This window comes from Lissotriton vulgaris, chromosome 2_1, assembly GCF_964263255.1.
Source record: "Lissotriton vulgaris chromosome 2_1, aLisVul1.2, whole genome shotgun sequence".
Classification (NCBI taxonomy): domain Eukaryota; kingdom Metazoa; phylum Chordata; class Amphibia; order Caudata; family Salamandridae; genus Lissotriton; species Lissotriton vulgaris.
The window spans coordinates 382,080,293-382,088,092 of record NC_141687.1 but is presented as its reverse complement, the minus strand read 5'-3'; positions in this window follow the sequence as shown (position 1 = coordinate 382,088,092).

The following is a 7,800-nucleotide window of genomic DNA, read 5'->3' as shown; positions in this document are numbered from 1 at the left end:
CATTTATAGTATAGACAATTTTTAAAGAACCTCATGAGACACAAACACTTTGTAGCACACTTTGAATTTTCTACACACTGCCTGCCACCTTTCCCTTCGTAACTGCACGTCGGAGTGCTATAGTCTAAACTGTTTTATGGCAATGTTATCCAACATCGATTTACAAAGGTTGCAGTATCTCCACATTTCCATGGTAACCACTGAGTATGCAACATTTCCCATTTAGATTCACTGTATGCAAATGTACCTCGTGTATATCCTGAAGCATGGAACTGACCCCCTGGACGTAAACGACAGCACCTAATCGGGTGCAGTCCGCAGCTTTCTTCCATGAATTACTTGGGATCAACAAAGCGTGCAATAGTTAGCACAAGCAGTTACACCATACATTTGGAAAAGATCACTATGTATTGTTAGTGCAGGGATCTAAAACCCTAGGCCAGCAACCCTGGCATCTGTTTTAATTGATTGAATCAATGCTCAGCTTGCAGCCTAGCAGACTTCACACCAGCATCTTTCCCCCCAAATTAACAATCTCTCACATACAGTCTCTATTGACCTGTAGAGAGAAACATTAATAAGAGCAATAGAAGATCTACCAGAGTCTGTATCAAGTGATTCGTAATAATGGCGTCATATTTCAATATCACGCGACTATCTTTTGGAGAAAATTCAACTAAAATATAATTGTAACTTGCAGCAGCCCTGCGTAGGGTCAACAGGTGCACAGCCAGCACGTGAGCTCCAGGGACATGCAGGGGCGAGTCCAATGCCAACCAGGGGGTCATGTGCCCCCCACCATGCGTGCCAGGGCCGCAGGCTCTTATGCCCCTCCCCCCGGCCTCTATAGCCTCTCCAGCAGGCAGAGGGGCTCGAGGCACACCTTGCACGCCCCTGCACCTCTCTGCAGGAACAGAGAGGGGACCCCCAACCACCCTAGAAGAAAACATAACCCCCATCAGGGAGAACCTGCTGCAAACATCTCCACTCCCACCCCAGCATGTCAAAGGGTCATGAGGAAGCCCAGCCCCCGCCCCTCCAGGCTCACCCTGTTGCTCCCCCCCCTTCTGAAAGAAAGGAGCCCCTGGCCCCCCATCCACTGGCAGACCCCTCCCTTCCCCGCCCGGACCGACCCTTGCCCACCCTGAAGAGTGACCCACGTGAGGTTGGGGGGACTCACCTTGCACCAGCCGCTTCATCTCGTTGTACCGGGCCCACATGAAGTTCTTGCCCTCCTGGGACGGGAAGGGGGCCGGGGCCGCCGAGGAGAAGCTGCGGCCGCCGCCGTGGGCTGGCTGCGGGGTGGCGGGCAGGGGGGAGGAGGGGGCGCAGGGGGGGCGGGAGAGGAACGGACGGCGGGAGGGGGCGGGAGAGGACACAGGGGGTGGGAAAGGACACGAGAGGAACGGACGGCGGGAGGGGGCGGGAGAGGACACAGGGGGCGGGAGGGGGGCGGGAGGGGGGCGGGAAAGGACACGAGAGGAACGGACGGCGGGAGGGAGGCGGGAAACGTGGGGACGGCGGGAGGAGGGACACAAAGCAGGACAGCAGGCTACCACGCGCACACCGTGCAAATCGCCTCCCACTGCCTCGTGGAACCACTCCGGACGTTCGATGGGACTCTTAACTGTGAGCGCCTCGCGCCGGGCCAGATCCTTCACCCAACCCTCTGGAGCTAACCACGCCCTCTTTCTTTCTAACACCCCGCCCATAGCAGAGCTCGAGCCAACCCCTCCTGTCTAGCCTGCCTTAGTAACATGAGGGGCACGAGACCAAGGCTCGGAGCCCGGACACCATCACGCCGTCCCTAAACCACAAGCACCTACGAGGACAGGGGGGGGCGGGAGAGGAACGGACGGCGGGAGGGGGCGGGAGAGGACACAGGGGGCGGGAGGGGGGCGGGAAAGGACACGAGAGGAACGGACGGCGGGAGGAGGGACACAAGGCAGGACAGCAGCAAGCACGGCCCGGCCGGACCAGACTCGGGGGCGTTCCCGGCGTCGCGTGACGTCGGCAAAAGCCAAAGAATCTCGGGAACGCCCCCGTGTCTGGTCCGGCATTGATGGACAGGCCCCTCGTCCAATGGCTAGGCTCCATTTATGGAGCTAGCCAATGGGACGGGGGGCGTGTTCCATAGTGCCTTACTGTACTCAATAGATTTCTCTGGAGGAGGAGCCTAACGGCTCCTTTCTCCAGCGAAACCTAAAAAGGAAGCACAGAAAGTGTTTTCATTTTGCAGAAAGCGACCCCACCGGATCTAGAAACAAAGAATGGACAAGGACAGGAAACCCCAACGGACATACAAGAAAGTAAAGATGGGATGTCGACCTAGAAGGAAGAGGAGACTTCACCAGGCACGGAATCCGAATCAGCGTCGGAGAATGCAGAGAGAGGGATAACAACCCCTGCAGATCCCACAACACCATGCAAAGCCAACAAGGATCCGCTGTCAGACTCTGGCTGCAGGATGCGAAGGATGATGCAGGAGCAATCTGTAGGATCGAGGCAGCCACCTGCACTATGCTTCACCCCACCACGCTCCTGGAGGAGCACGCCTGACACAGTTACGTTACCGTTTACACTCTTGGCAAGGGATGCGGGAGGGAGCAACAGATGAATCTGGTCAGGGCTAAGGTAGCTGACAGCATACTGGGTTGGCCTTAAGGAATGAGTTTTCCGGGTTGGGAGCCGACATAAAGAAACGCTCTGATTATTATTGTGCATTTAAACACGACTACTCAGGAAGAGGATTGCTTATTTTATTTTTGTTTCCAATAATTTGCTTATTTTGTTACAGTGAGGGAAGGAACTTTTTTTTAGTTTTGTGCCATACCCTTAAGAACTCCCACCATTAAAGTAATCGCCCAACATCTGATAGAGATCTTTTCTCGCATGTGGTTTCCTAAGGAAATCCTTGAAGATCAGGGAACCCCTTTTGTATCTCAATTGATGAAGCACATTTGCAAACAGTTAGACATCCACCAAATGAAGACTTTGGTTTACCATCCCCAAACCAAGGGGTCTCTCAAACTCACCCTGAAGAAGATGTTATCCGGTGAAAAGAAGAATGGGGGAGACGGGTTGGGGGCTACGTTACCTGAAAGCATCCCGGGTTTGCCTTAAGGAAGGAGTTTACCGGGTTGGGAGCCACCATAAGGATATGTTCCGAATATTATGGTGCATTTAAACACTACTACTCAGGAAGAGGATTGTTTAATTTTGTTAATTTTCTATTATTTGCTTATTTTGTTACCATAAAGATAGGGAATTCTTTTATTTTTGCGCTCATATTTAATATTAACCCTTTTTGGATACACCAGGTGTTGTGTGTTTCCAGCATGGCCCATTGTAGTTTTCCTTATGTTAGCCTAACTGCGAATGGAGTAGGCCACTTTTATTTTGCACACGTTACTATATAGCCCGCTTGTTTGTGTCACATATTTTCACACAGAGCCTGCACATGTTTTCATATTATGTTCTTTTCCTGGGATTTAGTCTTAACATGCCAGACAAGGTCAAACAACAATGCCCCTGGGTATTCTCTCTGTTTCGACACTAGAACTTAGACAGAAGAAGAAAGTGCAGCTGCTGTTTGTGAACACACACGTATTGTCATATAACAGAGCACAAGGGTTCTGAAAACACACACTGAATGAAAGTCCAAAGGCAAGAGTGCTGCGTCAGCTGAGACGTAGAATATCCAACTATGTATGCTAATATATAATCATTTAGCTTCAGTAGAAAAGGGGGTTAAGCTAATCTGTCTTATAATATGAAAGGTTTTTTTTTGGTCTATGGTTTGTTAACCAAGCTAATGATATTTTTGGTATGCATTTGTTTCCTAATTGTGGCGCAAATACTGCATCTTAGAGCCCGATAGTTTAAATAAATATCATAAACTTCTTTTGTGTCTCTTGATATCTTATTGTGGACAAGTACAAGTGAGAGCGTAAAAGGGTGTATCCTGTTGTGTTGTGTTCTGGGGGCCAATTCACTTGTTCCTCTGGAAAGGGTGGGAGGAGAGGTGAGGCAATTTGTGGTCGGCAACTGCCACAGCGGCAAGTCACTGATGTATAGCCAAAGATGCTGCTTAATCATTTCAGAGACAATGGCAAATTACCCATAAGTTTCATCCCCAACTCAAGGGCAGAACCTGCCCCATTCTTATTCTGTATTTGTTTAAGGACGTTCGGTAAAATGGCCATTGAGGGAGTGCCATGACAAAGATATAGAGTGGAAAAAATAGGAATTATCCCAGTGGTTAAGCACATAGTCAAAATTCTATTCTTGTCTTGTGGTCCCGTAAGGGAAAACACAGCTTCAAGTTGAAACGATTTTTTTTGGGCAATCCAAAATGGTATTTCCTCCTGATTAGTGGGTCGTTTGCCCATAGCTGAATGACCAATTACAGGTGCTACAGGCAACAGTTGAGGATAACTAGAAGTTCTTATAAACATATCCGTAGTGCGACAAATGATCGCTTGAGAACACCAAAAACAGACCCAAAAAACTATTTGAAATCATAAAACATCAAGCTAATCATTCAACCAACCAACACTCCGCACCCAAGATCTCACTCCCTAGTGGTGAGGATTCTCTGCACACTTCATTGAAAAGACAAGAAAAATTGAACTAGAACTGTAACTTGTATCACCAAATGCGCAGTATCAGACCCAACCCATACCATCATCTTGGCTAACCTCAGCAAGTGCCACTACTTTCTGCTCCATAGATTATACTCCAAAAATTAATGCATCGTGGAACACCTTTTCACTACCAGACGTTGCCAAGCTGCTCAAATCAATGACTTTATTAAAACCCTCTAATCATTTCAATGATCCGCTACCACCCAAGTTCTTCAAAGAGCTTAAATCTGCCATTCTCCCACTCTGGTCCTTGATTATCCATGAATCTCTCGTGCACGTTAGGATTCCTGATTGCCTCAAGACTGACAAGTCACCCCATCCCAAAAAAGCCAAATGTAGACTTAGCGGATCCCAACAACTTCCATCCAATTACTAATATCATTACTTTGGCCAAACTGCGTGAGAAATGCATACACACACAACTCTGCAACCACATTGAGTAGTTTCAGCACCTTGACCAATACCAGTCAGGTTTCAGAGCGGGATATAGTAATGAAATGGCTATAACACACATTGTTGGTGATGCCTTGAGATCACTTGACCAGAATGTACCCTGCCTACTTATCCTTCTTGATCTGTCCTCAGCGTTTGACACGGTCAAACATAAAAAGCTGACTGATTTCTTGAAAAAAGGGTAAGGTTATAGGGCCCTGTCTTATATTGGTTTGCCTAGTTCTTACAAAATAGAACACAAAGAATTAAAGTTAATCATTCCCTCACAAACAATACACCGGTCTCAATTGGAGTGCCTCAAGGTTCTACACTCTCTCCCGCACTTTTCAACTTGTTCATGGAAACACTCTCCAAAAATTCTGAACAGCTCTAATATTCAATACCACATGTACGCTGAAGACACTCAATTGTAAATAAAAATTGCTTCACCAGATGACATCAAAACTCTTAACTGTGCGCTTCTGAAAACTCAACAATCATTAACTCACATTCACCTCTTGCTAAATACACTCAAGACGGAATTCCTTCTGATTACCCCCCACAATCATTCTGCACCCATTGAAGACTAGCTCAAACAATTTATGATTTGCAATTGCGCTCCACTTGTTGACTCTGCGAGACCTTTAGGCATTACTCTGGACAAATAGCAAGACCACATCAGTGCAAATAAGGGGAACCAATCACCATTTCAACATATAAAGGAAATCAATCATTCCTGCCTTCTGAGGACATGCAGTTAGCAGTCCAATCCCTAGTTATCTCCTGCTTAGACTATGGAATTGTGACCCTTGCAGGGTTACCCAAAGCTAGACTGGCACCTGTAAGAGCCACTCTGAACTTTTCTGCCAGACTCATCATTGGATCTAGAAAACATGATCACATCACACCAGACCTAATTCAACTCAATTGCCTGTCAATCGAAGCAAGGATTTGGTTCAAGATAGCCTGCTTGATGCACAAAGCTCTCCATTATAACGCCCGCTTACCTGGTTAAAAAACTCAAAATATCTGGTTTGAATTGGACCCTAAGAAACTCTAACACACTCCTGCAGAAACCTCCTAAATTTTAAAAAAGTACCCACAACCGCGCTTTATGTGGTCTTGCACTAAGAATATGGAACGCTTTTTATCCCGAGATCTCTAACCCCTCAAACATAGAGCACAGACAATAGTCAGAAAAGTGGCTATTAGAGCACAGGAATAAGAACTTACCTGTGATTTCTACTTTCCTCAAGGGTGAGCTGGTCTGAATTCTCGTCCAACCTGGGAGGAAAAAAGAGAGTGGAATCAACATCCTATGTCAAAAACTTTGTACCTTTAAGTACAGAAATAAAAATACCATTATCAAACAACCCAAAAGAGTAACGTGTCTTGCATGCCAAGCAACACCTTATTGGTCTAATATAAGGGGATTTTATTGTATTACTGAAGGGGATTCTGTTAGTGCTACCTGACTTGCACTTTGGAGTTGTGTGATGACTCCCTAACCCATTCATGGTCCAGGTAGTAATGCACATTCATGTAAGAAGGGCACAACACCACACCCTGTAATTCTATGCCACATTGCACCACGACATGGCACACTGTCGCATGCTGAGCCAGACTGCATTGTTTTGTATTGACATTAGTATAGCCCTTTTCAGTTCCTTACAGCCCTGAATTGCTTTTGAGGTGGATGGGTAAATATCTACTCCTACTCTTAGGCATGGTTGAAATAGTGTTGTTTCAGGTGTCTATGAGTGCAATGTATTGGTGTTGGCCTTGAGGTTTGGAAGTGTACAGACATGTCACAGGGTAGTATTGCATGTGGTAGGGAGTGAAAGAGTGTGAATGTGCTTATAAATGGCAATGTGGCTCATACATTGAGTTTAGCTAAATTATACCTTAGAAAACAGCCAGTCCCTTTTGTCCTTGTGATTTCTACGATATTCTTGATTGCCCTTATTTGAGGCAGTCTTCAAGAGCTTGCATGTCTGTATAGAGAAGGATCTTCCACCAAAATCGGATTTTTATGAAAGGTGTAATGATCAAGAGCAGAGTCATATCTAAGACTTCTCCATTGACCGCTGCGTATATGTTTCAATTGCAGGCCCATGTATTGCTTGGAGGACGATGCATAGAGCTGTGAATGAGGTCTTCTAGTGGTGATTTGTCAGTGCTGGGCCTTGAGGGCAGGGGTGGTTACTCCTATTGACTGTGGAGCTAAAAATAATTTAATGTCTGTATGCTCTAACCTGGAAAGCTGCCTGATTTAACTTCATATTTCCTGCATCTTCTTTTCCTGTTCTCTCCTCCCTCCATACCGCCTCCTCTCTCCTCTTCTGCCCTGCAGTGCTTAAAGGTTGCCTAAGGATTGAGGTAAGTGTGGTGCAAAGAACTTATATCAGCAGTTCTTAACCTGTGGTCCGGGGAAACCTGGGGGTCCATGTTGCCTAAATCAGCAGTCCGCGACAGCTAAGAATATTAAATCATAGTAACAGATTACTAAAGTGTGTATAAATAAAGAAGCAAAATTGAAAATTTTAAAATGTTCTGTAGAAGAGGAATCTGAAATTGGAGGCTAAAAATGAAGTTGGTATCCTCAGATTAATGGGAGCACTGTCAGCGCATATGATAGAATAAAGTATGGACGATGAGTGGCCTCAAATGAATTTAAAAAAGCTCCAACCTTCCAATCAAAATCACAATTTTGTTTCTTTTA